Here is a 27,697-nt window from a genome sequence, read left to right as displayed (position 1 = left end):
CACAGGACTGAGTATCTCAGACATGGGAGGAGGAAAATGAAAAAAATCAAACCAGTAGCTCTCCTTGATAAGGAGATTCAGAACTGTCAGCCTCAGATTTATCACATTGGTTATCCTCAGCCTCCAGAGAAGATCTTCATTAACAAGGCAGCAGCTGTGCTGCCCACAATGAGCAGTTCCAAAAGTAAGCCTGATATGACCCAGATGAGTGCCTATCCTCATCTTGGGTTTGTTTAAATATGAAACATAATTTTTAAATTTCTTGTCCTAATTGTACTTACATGCCCTAACCTGGACTTAAACCTAAGCCTTCTCCTGGACTAAATGCCAAATATAAAATCAGCCATAGGGTCAAAGTTATCACCATTTAGCTAGTGAACTGCCAGGAGTACCATACCTTAAACCAAGTCCTCCTGGAGCAACGTGGTCTTCTTGGCAGCAAGAAAGTCAGGCTCAGTGGTTAGAGGACAACAGCAAACACCCCACCATCACCAGGTAATAGCTGAACAGGATAAAGAAACTAACAATTCCTCCCCAAAATCATAATTATAACAATACACAATTCCCTCTTCTATTCCCACATAAATACCCCACACCCCCATTTGGGGGGTATTTTAGGTGGAGCAACCATTAAGCAGCCAGTGCTTGTCAACATCTGAGGTATTAGTTGTTTAATCTCAAGGCTCCCTCACTTATCCTGCTGAGGAGCTAAGTTTCATACAAGCTGCTCTACATTCTGGTGATGGGGCAGGGAGTCACATACTGACTCCCAGTAGTCATATTTCATTCCCACTCCTCTAGCCATCTCTGCTGCTGCTTTTGTTCCTTCTACAGATCTTTGCTGCTCTGAAATGTGAAGGCTTGCTAGCAATTTCTGTTCCTCTGTCCAGGTTCAGCTAGGATAGGGTTAAGTTTTCCCAGCAGAGAGGGGGAAGGGATCTCTAGCCGGGTTGTTCATACCATGCTGAGGTCAGGTCCAGGCACAGGAGCACGGGAACTTTTCCTTTGTGGCTTTGGCGATGGGGAGCGAGTGAGATGTCTGTAACCATTGCAGTATTTCTCTGTATATCTTTTGTCTTGTTCACTGTTATTGCTGTTTATTGTTGTCATCATTGCTACTGTTGTTGCTCAGATTGTTTTGTTACACCGTTGCATTAAATTTCTCCTTATTTCAACCGCGGGGTTTGTGCCCTACTTGTGTCTGAGGGTGGGGGAGGGGCAACAGCAACGTGGTCTCCAGTCCCGGCAGGGCTTAAAACCATCACATCCTCTGACTTCAGCTCCTCACAAAAACCCACACAGAGCATATGTGTATTATGCATGGTTCTCTTGCTTCCAATGGAAATTAAAAGTATTTTTCTGCTACAGAAAACTGACTTGAACTTTCTTCCTTATGAAAATTTTTTTTGCCCTCAAACTTGTAAACTGTTTTCTTAGATTAAAGCAATTACCTGTTCCAAACCTAATCACTGTAGATTAAATGGCACAACTTCTTCCATTTTGTGACATTGGTTCCTTCTAGTAATAATACATCTCAAGCATAATTAACAACATACATAAATTAAATGTTTCAGGCCTACCTGTTCATTCCCTTATTCATCACCCTTTTCTATATCAGATGTGAACAGCACCTCATTCATTTGGTCTTTTTTTCCTTTTAGGGTCTTTATTCTCCTGAGGGGATGACAAGTAAGGGGGACTGCTTTCTCTTTTATAGAACCCGAGACATCACTTGTACATGCTTTTTATCCCAACTCCCTGCCAAATGCCTGGCAGCCTGACAAATCCATTTCTATCACACTTGGACAGACCAAATGATACTTCTCATTTTCTCAGCTATCTGGAGCACATCAAATAGGTATTTTTAATAGGTTAAGCGTTTTTCAAGCTAAGGTTTTGGGGGGGGTGGGAATTTTTTGGTTGTTTCATCTTTTACTTTGTAAGTTGATAACTTTTTTATTGTTGTTTTGAGTGATATAGTTACTGCTTTTTTGGATGAGAGGAAAATTAACTTCTCTGGAGACTTCTTCTGACAAGATGTTTTTGTGCCTCCTTCCATGATGAAAAAGGTGACTTTTTCCCTCCTAGAAGAGATCTCATGAAGACAGATGTCAGATCTCCAGCCTGTTTTTCAGATGTCTTTTCATGCACTGTATTTGAAGTGAAGTCTCCATCAAAATTTTTTTCCCCTGTCTATCTACCAGATGTCAACAGAACATTTCCTCCAGGTGGGCACTCTGCAGGAGCTATCTGCACGGGGGAAGAGAAAGGATGAAGGGGATAAAGGCTGTGTTTCATCTGTAAGCCTCAAAACCAACAATAATTCAGAAGTGTAGACTGGCAGCAAGGATAAATATTAAATAAATAACAGAGCTTCCAGAATACTGCCATTCCCAGAAAATTAACCTTTACAGAGATTAAAGCAACAATAAGCAATTAGCTCTTATTGAAATTAACCATTATTCCACACATGGGATGTGCAGAATGTAACACCACCACTTGTCATCTTGTACTTTTCCAAACCCTAAAAAGAATGATCTTTTCTCAAACTATATAAAGAATGCACCTTCTCCTGTTGTTCATGGCCCTTTATTACACTGTTGAAGACATTTTCAATCTAGTTCCCTGAACTAGAACCTAACCTTAAATCAAAGAATGTCAACCAACTCTATTCACTCAAAAAAATACTTCAGTTATTTGAGACAGAAATAGTGATTCTGAAGAATAAAATGTCTTATTTCAGAGCTCAGAAAGGGAATACAAACAGGCAGATAATTACTACCATTTCACAAGCTCACTGTTTTCTGCTTCACATTAGTCCTCAAAGGTCCAAAAGTTTGTGTCTTGGCAAGATTTGGTCAGATTTTCAGACAGAAAAGAGAACTCTAACCCAAAGGTCAGCTTCCAGCTAAATATCTGTTGTCTGCTCTAACACCACAGGGAATCTACAGTATTTAAGGAAAGATCACTGGTGTATTCTTTTATTGTCCTTGGAAATAGCTTTGCTGCCTTGGCAGAAGTATCCAGAAGAGAAATTCTGTTGGATACAGACATTTTTCTTAGAAAGTTTCAGCCCCATATTGCAAAAGTTTGCCAGCCTTCCAAAATCTGAAACAAGATACTATAATTACAAGTACCTACTAGTCTCCTAGACTATATAAGTACTACATTCTGCGTGGTTTAAGAACCAAAAAAAAACCCAAATTTGAATGAAAAGTGGAAAATAAGATTTTCATTTTAATATTTTAGCCTTAAAAGAGAGATAACTTGGGAAACTTGACACCACAGAAACTCTTGCAATCTACCAAGAATTAATCCCAGATACACACTGTACGCCTAGGCATGCTTCTGGGTTGAGTTTTTATTATAGACAAGGCAGCGTCACCTCCTCAAATTTAGAAAAGCAACAAGCATTCACATGTCTTTGCTGAAACAAGCTCTCCTCTAATCTGACAATCAAGGTTTAAGAACAAGTTCCAGAAAGTTTTTCCAATCAATATCAAATACGTTAATGGATTAGTTTTCATTTCTTATTCAGTAATGTGGTAATAGTCAAAAAACTTTGTAATCTGTTCTTGAACCAAATTAAGTACTAGAGCACCTGGAGCATTTCCAAATGCAGGGAGGAGAACTTTGAGGTCAATAGGATTAACTCCCAGTTTTTAGGCTTTAATGTGCCAGTAGTACTGAGAGCATGATAGGTTTCCTCAGCAATTCTGTGGTAGTTTTAAAGGAATTTTCTGTCCTAGTGTGTAAAATCAGACAAGAACACGCAAACTGGCAGACTAACTAATAAATCCAGAGGCACTTCTGCTGCTGTTTATCATACTTGTGGTGAGTACCAGGGAATCACGTATTACCCTCAAGAAAGTAAATTATGTTCTTCAAAATGCTGAGAGTGTTTTTGCCTGGGGTTTTGGTTGGTTGGTTGTTTTCTTTAACTGCTACTCTCACTATTCTAATGTATTACTCAGTACTTTATCACTCTACTAGGGAAAGGCAGGTGATAAAGTAGAAGGGAAATCAACCTGGTTGTGATCTCATGATGCACAAACGCTCCAATTTACTTTTAACAAGTAGATTTTAATTTTTATTAAGCTAATGCTAGACTTTATAGTAATAGGCTGTTTAACAAACAGAAAGTGAAATAAAGTCTGAATAGCTGGAAGATGAAATGGTACATTTCAGATTCATGTGAAATTTAAGCCAATACTACGGGAATTTTCACCAGTCAAGCCAAAGATTTCATCAAAGTAACACCCAACATAATAAACTGAAGCAAAATTAGCTCCCACTCCCCATAAGTAATAAAAACATAGAATTAGACTTAATTCCAAAGAATCACTTTGAAATGAAAACCAAGAGTACTGAAAATATTATTTTTTTATTCTTTTTTTGAGGCTACTTGTGGGTATTGGAAAGAGAATGTTCTGGAACTATTGTTCAATTTTAAAAACTGGCATACAAATACTTGGTATTGATCTGAAACTAAGTTTTCTACTAAATTCATTATCTATTCAGAATGGTTTATTTAACAGATCTAAGTGTCCCGAAGACGGAAGATGTCAGATTTTTATACTATCTATAGGGACAGGATACAGCTATAAAGATTAACCTTAATATTCACCAAGGCTTTGGAGCTGTTCATGTCCAGAGTGCAAGCCTCACCATCCATTAACATTTTCCAGTGAAAAGACAAGGGTAAATATGCACTGACATTACTACTTGAAAGAGAAGGAAAGCTGAGCTTCTTTATATTATTGGCTGAGCTGCAGTGTGGTTTCCATTGAAAAGGAAAATGAAAAGGGAGAACTACTGAAACCAGAGGCAAGATTAATCAATGTGTTGGATTGATTCACATAATGACATTTCCCCTTAGCTATTCTGAATAATTTCATTCACTAAGAGAAACAGACAGTCATTTTCATTTACCAGTATGTCAGGGTTTTCTATACAGACTTTGAATATCTAGATTCATTTAGCTGCATCCCTGTTTGAATGAAGCTTAGAATGATTCAAAGGCATTTGAGCTGTCATTTCTACCTGAATTCTGGAGGTTAGTTTCCATGCTGTAATCACAATGAAAATACAGAAAATAAAAGGATGCACCGGCTACAGATAAAGCATACCAAAGTCAGGGCAACTGGTAATTATTTCATAAGTGATCCAAGCAATACTAATACAAGGTTATGCCATTCCTTCTATTTTACCACTTTATTTATTTATTTAAATAACAGATTACATCACAGCTAAGACTGCACGATGATTTTTCAGGCAGTTCTGTGGAACCAGAAAAATACTTGTGGGGTTTGTAGCTTTCTTAAACAGATTTTTCTTCTCAAAGTCCACGACACTGTAGTGTTCTTGTACGTCAAGTTTCACTTTATTTTGAGACAATGCAGATATAAGTCTTTTTCCACTGAAAGCAGCCTAAATTTATGTAGAAAAATCTTCACTTTAAAAAAATAGAGGTTTTTACTTTTCAGTAGGAAAAGAAATCATTATTTCTTCAAAAGGTGAAAATGCTGGAGAGAATGGGGGTGAGTAGGGACAGGTGCTCAGAAGATCTTGCTATGTATGGGAACAGTAGGGAACCAATCAAACATGCCAAAGAAGAATGTTATGAAAACACAGCCATGCTTAAGGTGGATCCCTTTAAGGAGCATATATAAAGCAATTGCGCAGCTAATAAGTTAAACAAGTAGCAACCATCATATTGGTGTCTGTGCTTTTGTTCCCGTGAAGGTGGTAACCTCCTGCAAGGGTTAGCTGTGATCTGAGCACCACATTTCTGTGGATTGACAGGTAGAAAAAGACAGCTAATACCTTACCACAACAGGGGTGCATCCCTGAAGGGCATGAGAAGTGATGGCATTGGTCCCCAGATGTTCAAACACCCCAAAGGAAGCTGAGGACACCAGTACCCCTAGCCTCTCTGTACTCTGGGGAGATGCCCTTTACATGCCCTTGAAAGTATCACAGGGACCAACACACTGGGAAGAAGGGCACATGCTTTAGTTCCTGCTCTGTCACCAGAGCTGAGACCCAATCTTCAGCAGGGAGGACACATCTGCCCCTCTCAGAAGGTGGCACCTAAGCCGCCTTGCTCCTTTCTCACATAACAGATGCCAGGAAGAGAAGTGCATGAAAGGAAGACACCACCACAACTGCTATGAGACCAACAGAGCTCTCCAGGCACACAGACCCCATTTCCAGAAATTTCTTTAACCTTTCCCTGGGTTAAACAAGAAGATCCTTTGTCCCAGCTCTTCTGTTTGGCTGATGTGTTTGGGCACGTTCAGCTGCGGACAGAGACTCTGCAAGCAGGATATACACAGCATTAAAGTGGAAAGAATTGACTTGTTGACTAAGCCACACAGAAGGTAGCTGGGATTTAGTGAGCTATAAGACTTTGCATTACTATGCTCCCAGCCTGAGGGGGCCCCTCAGGGTCTTTGCTGGCCAGACAGGCACCAGTCCAGCAAGGAAGGGTCAGCCTGCATGACTCCAGGAATGGCTCCTCCACCCTGTCAAGCTGCCATCTTCCACCAGCTCCATCATCACCAATGACTCAACCCAATTACCCAACAATCCTGACTAGCCTTCTTTCCTCCCTGCCCAATTCTTCCTTTTTAGGGTTTTGTCTTTTCCTACTGTTTTTTTGTGCTGGTTAATCCTTGAGCTACTGAAAATCTGGTCTCAACTCTCTTACTGCTGGCTATAATTTCATCCTTCTTACCTTTCAACAGAATTTCTCACAGGTCTTCTTCTGCAGTTGTGAGCAAGGTTGTGCATCTGGGATAAGTCAGAGCTGGACCTTGGAGCCTTGGGACAGAGGTAATTAAACCTTTAAGAAATGAGAGGGTGTTCCAGCAATGGTTCTTCCCTGAACTTTTCCTAATATGACCTGCACAGCATAGGTTGAAGCTTGTAAATATTGGCTAGGATCATGCAGAAGATAAACAACAGTGGTTCACTGTTGAGATGTATATTCAGTAGCACAGATTTAGGGTCTTATCAACTGTAATTTAAATGCCTGCAATGCAGGCAGGATTTTGAAGGCATTACACTTATATTTAAGTACTTAAAGTAAGAAACAGAGACCTAAACAATCCCCAGTGATTCAAGAGAGTAGTGAAGTAGGTTTTTTTAACATAGAAGGCAACTTAAATGGGGGAAAACAGTGCTTGCTGCAAGGTACATGCCAAAGGAGAAGAGGCAGCAAAACACATTCTGGTGTAGTTGCTTCACTTTTTTCAGAGCATACAAAACATATCCAGGGAAAATTCCCTTGGCTTATGAGGAGAACAGAATTTCTCTGCACATTTGCTATTCACCCTTTGCTCCATTTGGAAAGGAAATTCTAGATATCAGCTAGCACTTCTAATTGCAGAAAGCCAACGATATTCCGGTACAGAAGAAAAATAATGAAGGTCAGGAGTAATGACAAGTATTCCATTTGTCTTTATAGAACTAGCCAATATCCGTAATGAATCTCCTTATGTATGTCTGCAGAAAATAAATGGTTATATTTGCTTAAACCACATTTGAATCAGCTTCAAAAAAAGGTTTTATTTATGTCCATTAATTCACCCCCAGTTTCAGAAGAAGGGTTCAATGTGTTCCTATTTCTTCTGAAGTACCGAGCTCAGTAATGGCAAGAGGCACCAACGTGCTTCACATATTTCCCTTTTTACCCAAGCTTTACACTTCAGATAACAGATACTTGAGGAAAATCATACAATCCATCAAACTTGTTTCAGCATGTGTCTAGCCAGCTGAAGGCTCAAATAGACTTCAGACAGAATAAGTGTCATACTGAATTGAGAACACAGGGCTTGTCCAAACAGTGGGAGTCAAGAGGTTGCACACTTCTGAGGACATTCAGAAAACAGGACTAACTTGATTATCAGGAACTGATTCATAGGACTAAATGTCATTTATCACATTGACTAGACTTGAGTTTATCATTCCAACTACCTTTATGCTCAGTTCAGACAAAAAAAAAAAACAACAACAAAAAAAAAAAAAAAAAAAAAATTTATGTAGAAATTAGATCAGTGTCACCAGCGTGGAGTATATTCCCATAATAAAGTCCATCAGGTTAAAAGTTCCTTATTACAGGCTCTGTCATTATATGCACTGTTTTGCATGGATATAGTATGTGTCAGGGAGCCACATTTTGATTATTGTCATATTGAACAACATAAGTGATGTAGGAAGCTGTAAGAATCATTGTATTTCATTCACAGCCTGATCATGGCATCTAAATCTAAAAACAAGTTATTCAGCTCAGGACAGCAATCTGTAATCCCCTGCCCTACACATCTTCCCTTCATTTCAGCTCTTCCTTGAAAAGACAGCAGAAAAAGTGATGCAGCCTGAACAAGACTGAGGGGCAGTTATAAAATATTCATAAATGCTGTTACCTCACATTTTCCTCACATTTTTACCTCCATGCTTCTAGTAGCTTTCCAACTCTGTGAGCCACCTTGGAGCACAAGGGAAAAGGCAGCTGAGACAGGAACCACGTGGCAACTACAACTTTTCACCTCAGATGTAATTCACTTAGTCAACTGTCCTGTTTAATATCTTCTAGTGCAGCACTGAATGCTAAAAATTCAGATGAAGTATATCACATGGGAAAATTTTAACGTTACTGCTAATTATTATATATGTACAGTCTAAAAGAACCAAACAGCACTTGTACTTCTCTGACACATTTTCTACTAGAACAGAAAGGGTAAAAAGAGTTAAAAAAAAAAAATAATGATAAATGCCTGTCTTGTGATACCTTACTAATTAAGGCAGATTCCAGATTTCACTAAATATAGTTACACAAAGGAATCTACTACTAGTACTAAGTAATTGAGTCTGAGGTACAAAAGTAAAAATGTAATAGACTTTAATGAAGTTCCGTATGCCACTAATGGTCTCTACTCCCATGAAGTGTTATAATAGGCTCTCTTAGTACTCTCTACCTGTGGTATCTTTTAGTCCCCCAATAGGTACAGTTCACTCTGTGGTTTCAGAAGACTTTTTTTAAACTACATATATGAAACTTAGTTATCTAACACCTCTGTTGTAACTCATTGTCCCAGAAATAAAAGTGCTGACTCTACCAAGTTAAAAAAGCACATTTTAAAAGGTTGTAAACATTTAATTATTTTATGATTTAATACTTTTTTTTTATCAGAGTAGCAGTTTCAAACATAGATATAAAAGCCCAGGATGAACAGCTGATACAATATATCTGGCTGGTAATACTGCTTTCAACAAGCACGTTTGATGAGCAAACAGGTCCTCCTAGCCACCTACATTCATACCCATCTGTTAGGATGGCAACAAGCCTCTGCACAAAGTAACATGCCAGTATTAGAAGGCCAGAGAAACGAGCCAAAAGTAGGGATAAGGAGAAATCTAAATAACATTGCACTTACCAGATCTTCTTCCTGAATTTCATCCTACTTGCAACAGGTGGTATTACTCTACTGCACAACAACTTTTTAAATTTGATTCTAGTTACATACAATTATGAGACTAGCAGCATACAGGAAAGAATTGGTTGGTTGTGGATACTCACAGCTGCTGAAAACCCTTGAGATGGATTGCAGCTGGTAGTGGAGAAGCCCGTTAAAGATATCTGTCAATTTACTTTGAACAGCTAGAGGCAGCAGGTGCTGAAGGTGATGATAATTCCCTGGAAGACAGTACCACCTGGGACAGTCACAGTCAGCCCAGAAAGGCTAACTACAAGCTCTGTCTCTATAATGACAATCTGGAATGGCAAGAAGTATAATTCACCCAGTCTGAATTGCAAACCTTGTCATAAGTTTGTTGTACAAACCTGTGCACCGTACTTCTCAAAAAGCACAAAATCTCAGAAAACTTTTTATTCATCAATAAGTCTGGAGCTTATACGCTCACTGCATTTTTGTGTCTTTGACACTGTGAAGTGGGTAGATATTATTTTGTATTCTGCAAAAAAAATAAACAGAGAGAAGAAACTGTCATTTTACATTTCCAAGAATACAATGAGTGGGTCTTTTCCTAATTTTGAGGTTTGCCCTTTACCAAAAATAATTTCAGTTTTGATAGAAGTGCTTTGGGTTTTTTCATAAATATAAAATTGCCCCCAGCATCTTTTAGCATATGTAGGCAGTTCTTTTAGAAACTATGTCTTTCCCAAAGAACACGAAAAAGTTACAAAATATCTCTTTACAAAACTGATGATTAACAAAGTATTGTGTTATAAATGAACTGTAAAATGTTGAGATGAGATTAGAAAAGCATTTCCCACTTTGACACTAAAACTCCATTTCTAAGCTTTGGAAAATACTGGTTTTAATTAGTCTGCCATATGCTGCTGTGTATAGATCTTTCTAAGCAGAAAGCCTTTGCTTTGGAATCTCTCTGAGACTCAGCCACCCTGAGATATCCAAATCTCCCACTGACTGAACAAACTATTTAGGGCCTTATCCAAAGCCCAGTGGAAAAGATTGTTATAACCCTTAACTTGTTCCCCTTGCCATGATAGATGTGCCCAGCAGAGAGACACAGTCCCACCATTTGATATGATTAGAGTTAACTGAGATTTTTGATGCTTTCTGTAATAGAGCAGAGATTGGAGAAGTTACTGATTTTTAACTGGTTTTAATTGTGAGAAATCTGTGCCAAGAAGATGAGTCCTCCAGATCTCCCTGAGAGGGACAATGCCAAATACAGACAGTCCATGACTGAAGAAATCAAACAAGAAAGGATGACTGCACAGAGAGGAGGACAGGGAGAGGATAGGTGAGTTTTCAGGTATGTCACCATCTTCAAGTTTTTTGCCTAACTCAAAGCAATGCAGGGTCATTTTCTTTAAGAACATTGTGGAATGTATTAGGATCTACCTCTCTTGATGAAATTTCCTTGAAGAAAAAGAAAACAGAATGAAAACAGACAGAGATCAGAGCTCATTCATTAAATACAGAAAACAGGAACCTCAGATACTGAGCTGTTGTCTGCTATCTTCTCTATTAATAGTCTATATTCTGTATTTAATGGCTGTTAGCATCATGCCCTTTACAATAACTCATTCACTCTTTATATAGTCACCTAAAATTCTCTGATCTCAACTTTACCTTATGAAAAGGACTTCAGTTGCCAAGAAAAAATTCCAGCCCTTAGACATGTCGTGAGTTTTGCATCACCCTGTTTTTCACTTCTGTTTCAATGATACATCTGTCTCCTTTTTTTTTGCCTATTTAGATTAAGAATAATATAAGAAGGCATTCACTATTTGCTCTTCATTTTCTAGCCCTAAAGGGTCCAGCCTCTGTCCACTCAAGGCTAATACCATAAAATAATATGATAAATAATGCTAGATATTTTCATCTGATCTGTTGTTTCAATATTTAAAACCAGACACTGAGAAAGGCAACATCTCGCATGTAAAAGAACCACTTATCTAGCTAATGTACTTGAGGAAAAGTTCAGTCATATATAATCTAGAAAAATCACATACTAACTAGAGAAATAGTGGGCTCATTTCCCTGACTAGAGGAGAATTTCTCCTCTAATGTTTGTTCTAACCGAATGTTGCATTTTTTCCATAGGTTCTGTTTCTCACAGCCTGAAAAATCTACGTTTTCTTCTCATTTTTTCCAAGCTGCTGCTTCTAACTTTGGAAAAATAGATACTCTGTACTAACTCATAGCTTGGAATTAGATGGGATGATATCATTTAAATTCAAAAATATTATTCAGACTAGTTTGGGTTATAGAGTTATATGACAGAATATGTCAATGAAATAATTATTGAATTTACAGAGTGGAGAAAAGTTCCTTCTTGTGAAATCCAGTAAAAGAAACCTGAAGGACAAAGTGCTCATAAAGTACAGAAAAGTGAAAGCTCTGTTTCTAATATATTTTGCTGTCTCAGCTCCAGAGCTGTCTTCTAATCATGCACTGAATTAGTATCTTACTAGCAGTGTTCCTAAATTTCACATATACAATCAACCTGATACCTTGCTGTTAATCTACCTAATGTACTGCATCAACCTCTAAAACCCAGTACTGTTGTTCAACTGTGCAGCAAGCTACACAAGCAATAAATACAATTATAGACATAGTACAATTTCCTTGTATACAGTGTTCTTCATACCTGAGGTAAGAAATGCCTTGTAGACACAATCAGTTATGGACTAGATAGAAAAGGAATATTTTAAGTAGAGGGAGTAAATCATAGATCAGATGGCAAAACGTTTCCTCATTGCACTTCTAAGTTAAAAGAGAGCTGGGAGAGAGCAAAAAGTCAAGCAAAGATGTGGAGTTGAGGAGCAAGTTGGGAAGAGCAGACTGAAAGAAAAGCAAAGCAAAGCTGTGAAGAATTTTAACAGAGAGGGGTCTGGAACTTCCAGCATCTCACACACCATTCTTCCATAAAGCATAATGTACTGCTTGTAACTTCAGTTGAATTAAGTGTCAAGGCACTTCTGAAAATTTCACTGGGTTTCCATCTACATATTTAACCAATTGAACACTCTTGAATCTGGTACTTGACATAATAAGAGGCACGCAACTGATAAAATGTCAGGAGACATATGAACGTTATGCCACACACACTCTCTGTTAAACTTCATGGCAAAGGAAAAAGAATAAATTTGTTAAGTGGGTATTGTTAAAGGATTTCACCAGACTGTGGGTATCTCTAGGCTTGCGTTTTTAACAACTCAGAGTTGGGCCATCACCTTAGTGAGTGCAACAGCTAATAAAAAGTGCCTTATATATATATAACATAAAATACAAAGAGTCTTTGGTGATTTTCCAGGAACTTTCAGATCTCAATTCATCATCAATTTCAAAAGTCCATTGTATTTCACAGTTTCGACTAGGTCTTATTGTTCCTTTCTAATTCATCTTTGGACACCACTGCTCATTGATTCAGTCTTCGGCCATCATGGTTACTTATCTTCTAAATAATTTTCATAATAATTCACCTTTAGATATCTGAGAAAAGACTCAACATATTCTATTTAACATATACTTAACCTATGTCTAGCTTTTCATTACCTAGCCTTTCTAAGTTGCTTAAACTGTCAGTATTGTTCCTAGAGCACCTGTGCTCTATTAACTAAACCTATAAAACAATATCTATTTATTATTTATTCCTGATAATAATAATATCCTAAGAGAAAAGAGTTTTCTAAAGCTTGTTCCTTTTACAGATATAATGAGTGGTTTTTATCTGTAAGGTGTTTCAGCAGTCTTAGAAAAATTGTGGCTAGTTAAGAGGTCATTTAAGTAGCATAGTGAATAGACAGCCCAAGAAGATTATAAATTCAGAGAATCTCCGAGAAAAGTGAGAGAACTAAACTTTCTACATTAGTCTTGTGCAATGCCATTCCAAAGAATAATTGGATAATGTTATCAAAACTACCTCCCTCATAAAAGAACCAGGAACAAAATTGTGAAAACAGAAAGTGGTACTTCATCATCAAACAAAGTGAGAAAAAGTTACTCTACAGCTATGATTCTGATCCTGTGTTTGTGTTTACATTGCACTTTTGTGACTCTGTAGTTTTACTTAAACTTCTTGTTTGGAAGTATATTTGTAGCTAAATAAAATATCAGTTAATGCCTGCAAGCAGAAGCAGAGTGCTTCTTTGAAAACAATATATCCAGAGAGAATGTTATCACAGACAAGCCCTTGGAGCCAAAACAAGATTTAGGGAAGTTGTTACCTATAAACATCAGTAAACAGCATCAAAAGCATCCAAAAGCCACCACAAAGGGGGGAAGTTTTCTCAGAGGCATTATCCAGTTCTAGTCTAGCATAGAACAGGCAATGGACAGATGGTTTTCAAGTTTCTGGGAAATCCTATACTGTCACGCTTTGCTTTTCAATTGCTTTCCTAAAATATAGCCTGAGAAAAAAAATCCTCATTTTCTGTCTAGAGTTTCAGTAAGTAGCAAAATCTCTGAGGTGGAGGCTTTCTTGATGTCTCAATTTATTCCTATAGTGTCTGAAACAGACAAGTCACTTTCTCAGAAAGGAAAAAGACAAAACTTATTAAGTCTGATGAAATCAGAACTTGAATCAACACATCATACAGCCTTACAGCCAGAGAATCAGCAGAGTCTGTCAGAACAGCATATGTCCTCCTAGCTATGCTTCTTCAGATTTTTTTTTTCCAGAGAGACAAAAGTACACATTTAAAAATGAATGCCGGTAGGATCAAGCAGAGACTTTTTCAGCAAGTGTTTTCATCATTTAAAAATTTTTCTTAACCACAGCAGTCTCATGAATAATCTCAACAGTGTCCAGGGGTCTTTGATTATTCCAGGACTGAATAAATGCGACTGATGGGAAATCAGAACACTAAAACACTTGAGAGTTGTGCAATCTCACCAGGCAGAATTGCTATGAAATTGTTTAGCATGTTTTGTTGTGCTTAAAATTGAAACTTCAGACACATTGTAAGAACCACTAGGAACCAAATTCTATCCTTCCTTTCTACAGTTAGAATAAAAAGAAATTCCGCACTTGCAGTTTTTAAGAACCAGTCTACATCTATGCTTTCACTTGCATTGATCATATTAGTTGAGTAACATTTGATTTAATGAACATTCCAAAGACCATTTTCCACTCAATATCAACACATTCCTATCTGAGCAATAGGAATATGTGCTAAATTTATGAATATGATTCATCCATGTTGAGGATATTCTGAACTATCTTTTACTGTGTCACCTGAAATAAACTTTCATATTCTTTGCAAAGTTGCATATGAATCTCTCTTTTTGGTTTCAGCTGTGTAAATAACATCACACAGGAGCCAAGGAAAGACTGCTGAGCATCTGAGAAAAGCACTAAATGATGCATAGTGGAAAGGAGAGTCAGATTTCCAGATTTGTGCTTATGTAACATTTTCTTCATATATGCTCAATTGTAAAAAGATTTGCCCAACACAGGCAGTACTCTAGCAATTCCATTTGGTGCACTGCAGACAATATCATATCCAGAAATGTAGCAGTAAACTTGAGAAGGAAACTTTTATTCCATTTTCCCCATGGTGTATTACAAATACTTTAACTCTTTTTTTTTTTTCTTTTTTTAAGTCTTTTTAAGCACTCACCCACTCAGATTTATAAGATTCAGTATTAACTTTCTTAAAAGACAAGTTTAAAATTTTACTGTAAATATAGCTGTTAAATGTATTTAAACTGTATTTAAGATATTAAAAATTAATTTAGCCTATATATTATCATTATTGCTCAACATACTTATTACAGTGTGGTATACTAGCCAAATATGACGAGACTGCAGAATACTGGTATTGAGGACGAGAGATGATCCTTGTTCCAGTAGCTACCAATCTCAACCAACAAACAAGAATGGGAGGAAGGGGATGCCAGTAAAATGGAGAGATGGCTGCAAGCACCATGATAATGCCATTCACTTTTATTTCATTATTTCAGCTTTTGGGTGAGAATCACAGAAATCAATCAGCCTGCATCCTTCAGTCTCTGTTTAAACAGTTTTGTGCAGCTTTTCTGCCAGCTCCTTTCTTAAGTAGAAAATGTGATTTCTGCTTACAAACCCCATTGCTTCCACACTTTATACAAGAAATAATAGAAATTTGCATCCCTTGGAACTTCCTAGGAATTACTATGATCAAAGCCTACAACTGCAATTAGGTGATAGAGTAAGCAGGGAATTAACCAAATATGTCCTTTAGAAGAATTTGAAAAGTCTGGTAATTAAGGGAACTTCATAAACGGCATGTTCTTAGTTATATTCAGTGCTTGAAAAGCAGGAGAATGAAACCCTGTACTATGCTGTCTTCTTTCATGCTGTGCATCATACTGAAAGGGACAGAGGGAGAGGGGGAACAGCTGCCTTAGACACCAGCAGGAATTCAGCATCAACAAATGGTCCCACTGAGCTCCTGCTGTTTGGGCTACTGATCAGTTCAAATCCAGATGCATGCGTCTGCTGCTCCCCTTGCTCACCTGCAGTATGAGCTGAATTAACAATGACTTCCTTCCACTCCCATCCTGCTCTCTGCAGTCACTCTAACCCTTTTGCTCCTGTTTGATCTGTCTTTCATGCAGGCCACTTTGTAATAGTGACTGGGTTTTTTTCACTGTTCAGGATAATCAGAAGCCAGAATAGTAAATAAGCAGCTGAGAATGATTTAGAGTTTCTTGTACAGCTGCTTAATTTACTGTGTCATTCAGCTGGACAGAGGATATGAAGGTTTTGAAATGGTTTTGGGAATCCTCATGGAAGAGTTAGTTCTTGGAATTTTTATCACCAGTTTCTGGAATATCTATCATGCTCACCTTTTGCACCCTATTAACATTCAAGTCACTGCAGGTGTGTCAGCAGGATGTTTTGGAGAGTACGTGTTGATTCCCAAACACATATTCTCAACTGGATTATGTCATAAAAATGAGTTTCAGATTTCACTGTCTCATTCTTTTCAACCTGAAGTGCAAGTAAGGACCTTGTGCTTTGGAAAAAAAGCAAGTTAAAGTTATCCAAAACAAAAATCATTGTTAACTTTGGTATCTCACTTTCCCCTTGTTTAAGGATTAGTGAATCAGAAGTTTTAAGGGTGCTTTCGGAGTCTGGAAAGACAACAAGCTGATTTTGAGCTAGAAGGACGTAAGACTCAGAAGCCCAAAATGAAAACTAAAATTTAAGGATTTTTTTTTTTTACTTAAAACCAATTTGGAAATAGTTCATCTTTCTTTTCAGAATAAACCTGACATTTTTCAAGCTAAGGCAGTTATAGAATGGCTTAAAGCAGTTTTATATTGAAAAATTTTTTTACCATAACTTTAGAGAGCAGAACGGATTGGTGAAGCTTTACATGGAATTCAACTCCCACAGAATATGCAATTTCACAAAAGCATATACACTCAACAGAAAGAATGCAGCAATGTAAGAAAGGTCATACTGTGTCAAGCCTAAAATCTAGCTAATCCTGTATCCTGTCTCCAGAAATAGCTGACAGAAGATATCTAAGGAAGAACGTAAGAAAAGGGCAAGCACACCCTGATGCTTCCCAGATTTTGAGGTGCCTGAGACAAAGTCTTTGCATTTAAGACCATATGATGGCTTTTTCTTCCATCAGTTGGTAAATACTTTTTGGAATGAGTAAATTGGATCTGTTAAAACAAATGCAAACATATCAGCTAAAATTCCACAATGGAATGAAACTATTTTAAGGTAAAAAATTTTGATAACTCATTCTGAAATAGCTTCGTTTTGATTTTTTTACCCTATGTTGTAATATAACAAAATACTTAGAATTCATAGATGAAAGGAAATATTTGCATTTTATTGAAATTAAATGTTTAGAATGAAAAAAAACAATATTGGGGTGGGGTTGTTTGGCCTTTTTATTTTTCTTTTTGCATTTGAGAGTATATTCCACCTTAGAAATTTAGCCAAATTTAGCAAATCTTGACATCTTCTGAAAAGAGAAGTTCCATCATAAGAATAGCTATAGTTATTGCCTCTCCACCTGGCACAAATCTTCAACCTGTATTTTGCATGCTGTGCTTTCTAAGCTGTATAAAAATTAGCTAACACTATTTAAGCATCTTCAAATCCCTCCGAAGATGACTGAATGTACAGCAAAATATGTGCAGTCAGCAAGTGTACAGGGAAGGAAGGGAAAGTTCAGGGAGAACATTATAGGCACCTGAAATGAAAATATTTTTTTTTTAAAAAAGAGAAAAATAAAAAAATAAAAGAGAACTTCAGGTTACAGAGGTTTTATATTGTCATGGAGGTGACTCTTAATGAAGGCTCTATATCACTTTTTTACTTTTATTTTCGCTTTTGAAAAAATGTCTCCTTTACCAAAAGATGGCTCCTTCTCAGTGACTCTCCATCTGTGACACTACAGTTATTCATCACTAAAATACTATATGCACCTGTTTCATAGAACACCAATTTATCAGTCTTATTTCTTTTAATAAATGGTTAGTCCATTGTTCTAGGTTGCAGAAGTCAGTGAGCTGGTTAAAATCAAAGCTTCTCACTGTGAAAACACCTCTTTCTGATATGCTTAAAGGATTTTAGCTCATACCTCTCCTTGCACAGAGGAGTGATTAGGACACCTGACTAAGCAATTCCAGGTAGAAATATGCAATAGACAAGATAGTGAGGGAAAGTACACTACTTTTAACATGCTAACTGGAACCACAGAAGATCATGGAAATATAATCATGTCACATCTGTTTAGATATTAGAACATTAGCAGTATTGTAAATTCTCATAATTTTATCATTAAGTCTTTTTCTTTTTTTTTTTTTTAAACCTCAAACCACAGCCAGGCCCTCTAAACTAAAGACAAATGAATGAGACATTTTCCCATTTCAGTTTCGTATGGAGAAAAAAATTTTTTTTTTCCATACTCTTTGTTTTCAAACAGATTTGGTCCTTGGCTGAGCTCCTGAATATATCAAGCCACCCCTGTGTTCCTGCTCCCTAAACCCACCAAATTGGAGGACCTAGGGACTGCACTGCAGTTGCCACCAGGTATGTGAAGCAAAAGCAAGTTTTCTTTGCTATAAGTACTGTACACAGCAGGGGAAAGGGGCACATGAACAGGGGTAAAAGAGCAACATGCCAGGTCTCAATCCAATAATAAGCAGATGAACCCTTAGACCCAGACCTAGGAAGGTCTCCAGGGCCAAGTAACCTAGGTGTAGCCAAACAAAACCAGACATCTGCCATGAAAATCAATAAAAAGAGGAAGTATTAAGAAAAAAAGGTATAATTTAATAAAATCAATAGTATTACACAAGCCATTCTGGTGATTTGGTACTGGCCAGCAGTGGTTTTAGCAGGGGCTAAAAGCAGAGGGACACCTTCCCATCCCCAGCACTGTTGTCATGTAGCACAACTAAGGTGGGTAGACGAGGAAGGTGGACCACACTCTGTTCAGGGATCTGCATTCAGCTTTCTGTTTTGTGACAGCAGAATATTTGTGCATCTTACCATCCTACCAGCCAGTCTGAGTTTTCTGCAAAAGTCCAGTGTAAAATGCACAGAATTTCTCCAGCATTTATTCTTGCCTTCCTTTGTGATAAATGAAAGACTCACTGGAAGTTGGAGAAGGCATTTAATAATTGACTGTATTTTTTTCAGTCACAGAAAATATAACTTTTCTCTAAAAAATAGATTAAAAAATTCTCATGCTGTCTGATAAAAATTGAGTTAATTATACTACACTAAATTGTAGGTCATACTGACATCTGGTGGCCTTTCATACTGACTAAAGTTGTTCTCACGAATTTCAACAATTAATTGATGCAAGAATGGTAAAAATATCAAAATGACATTGTGGTTGTTTGTATCTGCCTGAGTTTAACATGTATTATTCAAAACCTAAGTACAGAGGTAATGAGTAACCTGTGAAAGCTCAGGCCGGATTTAGGACCTCTCAATGCAAAAAGGTGTGGGGGACATCAGCCCATCTGAAGTGCATGTATACCAATGCACACAGCATGGGTAACAAACAAGAGGAGCTTGAAGCCGTGATGCAATAGGAAAATTATGATGTTGTGGCTATTACAGAAACATGGTGGGATGTCTCCCTTGACTGGAGTGCGCCAGCTGATGGCTACAAGCTTCAGGAGGGATAGACAAAGAAGGAAAGGTAGGGAGATGGTGCTGTATGTCAGGGACTGCTATGATTGCTTTGAGCACAAGTACAGTGAAGACAGGGTGGAGTGTCTTTGTGTTAGAATCAGGGGGAAGGCCAACAGGGCAGATGTTGTAGTAGGAGTCTACTGTAGGCCACCCAACCAGGACAGAAGTGGATGAAATATTCTATAGGCACTTAGGAGAAATCTCACGATCGCTTGCCCTTGTTCTTGTGGGAGACTTTAACTTCCCAGACATCTGCTGGACATACAACATAGCAGAACGGGACCAGTCCCAGAGATTCCTGGAATGTGTGGAAGATAAATTCCTGACACAGCTGGTGAGTGAACTGACCAGAGAAGGTGCCCTGCTGGATCTCCTCTTTGTGAACAGAGAAGGACTGGGGGATGATGTGGCGGTTGGAGGCTGACTAGGGCACAGCAATCATGAAATAATAGAGTGCTCTATTCTCAGGAGAGGGGGCAGCAGAATTGCCATCATGAACATCTAAAGGACTGACTTCAACTTGTTTAGGCACCTGCTTGACAGAATCTCTTGGGAGAAGGTCCTGAAGGTATAGGGATCCAGGAAGGCTGGGCACTCTTTAAGGAGGAAGGCTTAATGGCACAGGAGCAGGCTGTCCCCAGGTGCTGTAAGAAAAGCTAGTGGTAGAGAAGACCACCCTGGCTGAAGAGGGAGCTTTGCCTGCAACTCAGGGAGAAAAGGAGAGTTTACGGCCTTTGGAAGAAGGGGCTAGGGACTCACAGTGATTACAAAGAGGTTGTGAGGTTATGCAGGGCGGAAATCAGGTCTAAAGCCCAGCTAGAAATTAATCTAGCTCCATCAGTCAAGGATTGTGGGAATTAAGAACTGATGGTTAGCAAAATGTCTCCTTCTATGACAGGGCGACCTGCTTTTGGATGAGGGAAAGGCTGTGGATGTTGTCTACCTTGACTTTAGTAAGGCCTTTGACACCATTTCCCACAGCATTCTCCTGGAAAAACTGGCTGCTCATGGCTTGGATGGGCACAAAGTTCACTGGGTAAAAAACTGTCTGGATGGCCGGGCCCAAAGAGTTGTGGTGAACGGAGTTAAATCCAGTTGGTGGCCGGTCACGAGTGGTGTCCCCCAGGGCTCGGTTTTGGGGCCACTCCTGTTTAACAACTTTATTGATGATCTAGACGAGGGGATCGAGTGCACCCTCAGTCAGTTTGGAGCTGACACCCAGTTGGGTGGGAGTGTTGATCTGCTCGAGGGTAGGGAGGCTCTGCAGAGAGACCTGGACAGGCTGGAGCCATGGGCTGAGGCCAACTGGGGGAGTTTCCATAAGGCCAAATGCCGGGGGCTGCCCTTGGGCCACAACAACCCCCAGCAGCGCTACAGGACTGGGGAGGAGTGGCTGGAGAGCTGCCAGTCAGAGAGGGACCTGGGGGGTTGATTGACAGCCGCCTGAACAGGAGCCAGCAGTGTGCCCAGGGGGCCAAGAAGGCCAATGGCATCCTGGCTTGTGTCAGCAGTAGCGTGGCCAGCAGGGACAGGGAAGGGATCTGACCCCTGGACTCGGCACTGGTGAGGCCGCCCCTCGATTCCTGTGTTCAGTTTTGGGCCCCTCACTACAAAAAGGACATTGAATGACTCGAGCGTGTCCAGAGAAGGGCAACGGAGCTGGTGCAGGGTCTGGAGCACAGGTCGTACGGGGAGCGGCTGAGGGAACTGGGGGTGTTTAGTCTGGAGAAGAGGAGGCTGAGGGGAGACCTCATCGCCCTCTACAGCTCCCTGAAAGGAGGGTGCAGAGAGCTCTGATGAGTCTCTTTAACCAAGTAATCAGCAACAGGTAAGGACAAAGGTAATATCCTCAAGTTTTGCAAGAGAAAGTTTATACTAGATATTAGGAAGCATTTCTTTACAGAAGGGGTTGTTAGGCTTTGGAATGGGCTGCCCAGGGAGGTGGTGGAGTCCCCATCCCTGGAGATGTTTAAGAGTCGGGTTGACATAGCGCTGAGGGATCTGGTGTAGTTGGGAACTGTTAATGTTGGGTTGATGGTTGGACTGGATGATCTTCAAGGTCTTTTCCAACCTTAAACATTCTGTGATTCTGAGTCCACTCCTCAGTACCATGCTGCAGTACTACCTTTTAATTCGCTGCTGTTTTAATTCACATTTGCTGCTGGCCCTGGCTGCAGGCATCAAAAAACCACAAGCCTTCATAAACAGCAATTAAGTTTGCAGCTGCTCTGGGAGTTAGGAGATTCAACAATGACACATTGCATTAAACAGAACTGCAGCCAGTGGGAGTAAAAGCATCTTATTACTATTACTGTTATTGTAGGATCTAGCAGATCTAATCACAGACCAGGATCTCATCACAGTAGGCACTATACAAACCATGAAAATGATGGGCCTGCCCATAGTAGGCTATAATCTAATTATAAGACAAGGACCAGTCAACAGATTGAAGGTGCTACTGACCAACACATCTGAGACCAGCCTCTTAAGAGATGTAATTAAATAGAAACTTTCTAGAAAATAAGTAGAACCTTCCTGTGGCAATGAAGGAGCTCAAAACTCTAAGAAGGAAGAAGTGTCTCCTTCCTGTTAACACAGCATAAATTTTAAGGGGAAAACATCTCAGTTTAATTTAGCAAGAGGATTATTTCTGTAACAGGAGAAGAAGATCCCCTGAATCAGGTACAGAAAAGGTCTTGGGAGACACACCGTACCACTACTGCTGCTAAAAGAGGAAAGAAAATATTGCCTTCTCCCCTCTGAAACAAACAGAATTGTGTACTTTTTCACTCAGTTATGAAGGCGATTTATATGATGTTTCTATGGCTTTGAATGTCCCTTTTTGGGGAGAGGGAGAGAAGTGATCTGGCCCACTCCTTCATGCACAGAACAGACAAATAAAACCAAATGAGCCTCTGCTGTTAGCTGTCATCAAGAATTTCATTTTAGCTCAAGAGAACAAAATACTGTCAGCAAAGATTTTCCTGTCAGTTCCCAGGCTGCTGACTGTCACAAGAGATTATCAACAACTGGAGTCTCCATCACAGAGAATGGGGGTTCACCAGAAATTGTATTAATCAGTGACATAAACTTCTTTCCAAATCTGCCCAAGGAGACACATGTGGATATTGCCCATAGAAAGGACATTCTGGACATCTCATGGCACTAATACTCTTTATTTCTTTTGTGTCATGTTAGTTCATTTAATTTTCTCTGCTTTAATGTTGTAAGATTAAGGGTGAGGGAGCCAACCTATGGTTTATGGGCTACACCGACAATATTGCCTGAATAATTCATTCAGCTTGCAGCCTATCAGCTACCAGACTCTTTCCCCAGGGTCCTTCAGCTGCAGGCAGAAAGCAGACCACAAGTCTGAATAAATTATTCTCATAGCCCAGCACTTTCTTCTGTGGTCTCCATTGTTATGATCAAAATTAAACCCAATTCTGACTGTAAAACCCAACACCCATGAACAATTCCATCTCATGGCTGCTACAAGTCCATTGCATGAAAGGACACAAACACTTTTTGGTGGTGGCAGGGCAGACATAGCCACTGAAGTAATAGAGCAGGAGTGGATCACCCTTTGCCCACAAGTGACATGGTTACAGAGTAGAGAAGCAGCACAACAGTACAGTGAAAATTTAAGTATAATCTGTAGCATTTGCAAGTGGATATGGTTACTTCAAATTTAGAAATTAGTATTTTAATATTAGCATGCCTGTTCATATCAAAAAGTCACAAGAAGATGAACAGAAATGTGAAATATAATATTTGAACACTGCTAGATTGTGTAGACTTTACTTCCTGTTTGAAAAATGTCATAAAAATCAGTACTTTCCTGGGAAACATTTAAATTTTTATAAAATCACCTTTTTGATAGAAACCAGTTGTGTTAAAATTGTTTCATCCAGTTCATTGTTATATTGTTATATTTTTATATTGTTATTGTTATATTTTTAGCTATAAGTTAAGCATTTTAAAGGCAGGCATAAGATACAACCATTTCCTAGAAGACTTAAAGTCCAGGTAGACAATATAAATAGAAAGGGCAGAAATGTCAAAAAAAAAGCACGATTATATAAGAGGCATCTACTTTTTAGCTTTAGCGATTTAGTAAGGGGTGAGAAAACTGGGAAATCCTCTCAGAAATTATGGATCAATCCCAGAACTGATGAAGTGTGAAAGCCAGTTGCATGAAAGGATTTGATAGGAAGGTGTTAAAAGATGTGGCTAAATGGCAGAAGATGTGGGGGCAGGTTTGTGAGGGCAGCTTTGGGCAGCATGATGCAGGCAAAGAAAGGAAACAAAGGAGCTAAAGTGGGAGTTGGGCTAAGGACCCTGCTTTGTTAGGGGCCCTGGTCATGGCCATGAGTATTGCTTCAAATTAAGCCAGTAGAGGGGCTGCAGATGATCCCAGGAGTGAGCAAGGAAGATGCTTTTGAAGGAGGGAAAAAATTCTTCAGCCACATAAATCCACCCAAAAAGGAGGCATGACATAGAAATAAAAATATAATCTAGATGTAAACAACTAGTTTCTTAGTGGGCATGGAAGAGAAACCTTCTAAGTAGAGGCTGATAAGCTTGCAGAATACAACTACTTATTGACGTCTAGGCAAACAACCAGCCACAGTTCTTAAAGTTAAAACAAAAAATATGGATGGAGTTTTTTAATAACCACCCACTGAAACAAACACATTTACCTAATGACCTAAAACCAAGAAAATATCCCAGTTACCCACCACAACCAAAGCAATGTTTGTGAATTTTCTGACAGCCCATTTCATATTACCAAAAGGAACCTCACCTGCAGTAAACTTTCTTAGCTGATCTTTGCTTCTTACTGGTCCATAGGCTTTTAAAACTTTTCAGTTTCCACTATGTTATCCAGTAGATACTTATAATAAAGCTACGTGATTTTCTATATAAAACTATGTCTAAGGTGAATTTTTAAAAACATGTATGATGTTATTATATTTTCAAGGACTAATAGCAAAATCTTTGTGGTACATTCATCTGATATATCTACTTGTTAACCAAGACAGTTCACTGGCTGTACTTTTACAAGTCAGAGAATCAATTCAAGTCATTATCACTAGTTTTAAATTCAAGGGTGTAGTGTGTTTGAAAAATGAATGTGTTTTATTCATGTACTAGTCTGCTAAACCAGCAAAGCTATCAGTATTGGTGAAAGCCTAAATCACAGTAGTAAACCGGAAGATTTGTATTCATTGGGGAATATCTTCATCAATTTTTATATTACATAAAACTGGAAAGTCTTCAACAAACTGTAGTATACTAGAAACCAAAAATCAAACCTGAAGAGAAACTTCACAACTATATTCAAAAAATCTAGAATAAATTTATAGAGAAAACTAAAAGAATTGGATACATATAAATCAGGAGTTCACTTCCTAGGTGTATCAATATGCCCCTGCCTCAGTAATTATTTCTAAATGCAAAACTTTGTACATAAAGAATAGATTTTCAAAGAAGAGAACAGAAGACACTGCATAGAAATGGTAGTTCCAACATCTGGCAAAAGAAAACATTAAGTTGAAACCATTGTGGAAAGTAGCATGATTTAATAGCTGTTTAACATCCATACCCTCAAGAGACTGATGGATAGAAACCTATGGCAAAACATCCACTGACTTGGTCAGGAAATTCATATTGCTCCTTGTCTCAGCTCCTCATGTGTGCTGAGCACAGCCTACCACTCTGAAGCTCTTAAGACCACAAAGAGGTTTGTAGCTAAGTTATACATGTGTTTTCTACATAAATCAATTAAGAGACATTATACTGGATAGAAAACTTCAGGCAAATGTCAGTCAAGCATTACTGAATTATGAAAATACACAGTAGCAGGGCAGAAGGAATAGTTGCCTATATCAAATTGGTATCTTATTAGAAAAGGACACTCAAAAGAACTTGCAGACGTGATTTTAAATTGCATGAATTTATAATGCTTCTTTCCCTTCAAAACATAACTCCAGAAGTCCTCTTGAACTACTCAGGAGCAAGACAGATTAGACTCACCAGGTAGTGAACTCTTGCTTATAATTCATTGTGGTGAAATTCTGGACCTGTTTTGTATTACAGCTTATACTGGAACAAAGCTGCTGGAGTGCAGACATTGCTTCTGGCAGTCACTGATACAGCAAGTCAGGCTGGGTCACTCCAAAGGTCCAACAGCACACCTGTCAGCAAGGGCTGGCTGCAGGAGAAAAAACCCTTCGAACACCAGCTCAGTCCCTGGATATATTTTTCCTCCCTTTTTACAAAATTAATTATTTTGAGGACATCCACTCAGATTACCTAAAAGACTGTGCCTACAACGTAGCTGGCTTGCCACACTCACACATCTGCATGTAAACATTAAAACAAGAGTAAGTTCTTTGAAAGAGAAAAATTTTACGTGATCATTTACCCATTATAAAAAAAAATACGTGACTCCAGGTGTATACATCACACACAAAGCAATAGCACAGTCTAGTGCTTGACACAAATGATCTTAGATAAAAAAATACTGAGTGAAAATTGTGTGGATCAGAGGAGGTGATCATAGGAAAATTAAGAAATTGATATGTGTGAGTAGCCACTTTATTTATTGATTACTCCATAAGAATAAGGCAAAAAGATTAGCTGCCAGGAAATATTATCTTCCAGACCACACTTTAATATTCACTGCATTCAGTTTCACAGCAGCAGAAGTAAGAGTGCACATATGCCCCTGCTCTATCTCAGGGTATTAGTTCATGAATTCAAATAATGAGTGTAATTAGCAGTAAACTTGGGATACTTTCTGTTAGAAAATACTCCCTATACTTTCTTAACTATTCGTTTGCATTTACACAATATGGTAGAAATGTTAGTATTCCCAACTTAAGAATTATCCCTGGAAAATTTAAATTACTCCTATATAGCTTTATTTATGTGGATAAAGTGTCCAGGTAGTGCAACAATTTTATATTTGAGTTCACTCAGTATTTAAATTTTAAACATTAGACGGGTTCTCATAAGTAGTAATGAGTAACCAGAGGCCAGACTACAGAATCATGCATCAGCTTTCATTCAGTCTAACACAGATTGATCTCTGCTTAAATTGAGCGAGAAATTTTCCTGAGCAAATCTTCAGACTTAGGCCTTTTCAGATAAATATGCTCTCTACTGATATAAAAAGGAATTCTTCTCTGTCTGCAAGAAAGCAGGACTTTCTCATTCACATATATGGGAAAGTCTCATTGCATAATAGCCCTGTGCAAATTTAACAGAAGTTCATACTTCAGTCCAAAGAAAAGTAGTGACAGTGATGAGCAGTAGAGCACTAAGTCCTTTCCACAGTGAGAGCTTGGTTACTTACACTACTGTGTGTCAGCCATTGTTTGATCACAGGACTACAGAATGGGCTAAGCTGGAAGGCACCTCTGGAGATCTTCTAGTCCAATTCCCCTGCTCAAAGCAGGGTTACCAAGAGTAGGTACCTAGGACCGTGTCCAGATGGACTTTTAATATCTTCAAGGATAAAGATTCCAAAAACTCTCAGGGCAACCTGCTCAGTGCTCAGTCACCCTCATAGTAAAAAAAACGTGTTTCCTGATGTTGAGAGAACCTCCTGTGTTTCAGTTTGTGCCCATTTCCTCTTTATGAGCCTTCTCTTTTCCAGGTTGAACAGTTGCAGACCTCTCAGCCTCTCTACATAGTTACCATGTTCCAAACCCTTCAGCATCTTCATGGCCCTTTGCTCAACTCGCTCCAGTATGTCTATATCCCCCTGTAGTAGAGATTCCAGGATGGGAGTAAGCACTCCAAATGTGGCCTCCCCAGTGCTGAGGAGTGGAGAGGGATCACACCCTCAACCTGTAGGTGATGTAATGCGGTTCCTGATGTAGTCCTGGAGAGGCTGTTACATTTCCTTACTTCAAAGGTGCATTGTTGGCTCAAGTTCAATTTCTTGTCCACCAGGACCCACAGTTCTTTCTCTGCAAAGCTCCATTCCAACTGATCAACCACCAGGGTATACCAATATATGGGGTTA

At 38.8% G+C, this 27,697-nt stretch overlaps 1 long non-coding RNA gene across 2 annotated transcripts; it reads left to right on the top strand.

Moving 5' to 3' along the window:
* Window positions 1–1,686: 1,686 nt before the first annotated feature.
* On the top strand, window positions 1,687–27,270 carry LOC113491475. Of its 2 annotated transcripts, none has more exons than XR_003400414.1 (4): window positions 1,687–1,858; window positions 1,981–2,228; window positions 6,750–6,837; window positions 25,762–27,270. It is a non-coding gene; the product is annotated as an uncharacterized LOC113491475 (long non-coding RNA). The 2 variants fall into 2 exon arrangements; XR_003400415.1 differs by having other exon boundaries at window positions 1,973–2,228.
* Window positions 27,271–27,697: the final 427 nt, after the last annotated feature.

This window comes from Athene cunicularia (assembly GCF_003259725.1).
Source record: "Athene cunicularia isolate RWA chromosome 1 unlocalized genomic scaffold, athCun1 chr1_part2, whole genome shotgun sequence".
Classification (NCBI taxonomy): domain Eukaryota; kingdom Metazoa; phylum Chordata; class Aves; order Strigiformes; family Strigidae; genus Athene; species Athene cunicularia.
Note: the sequence above shows the minus strand (reverse complement) of the source record. Positions and strands in the feature narration are given on the sequence as shown.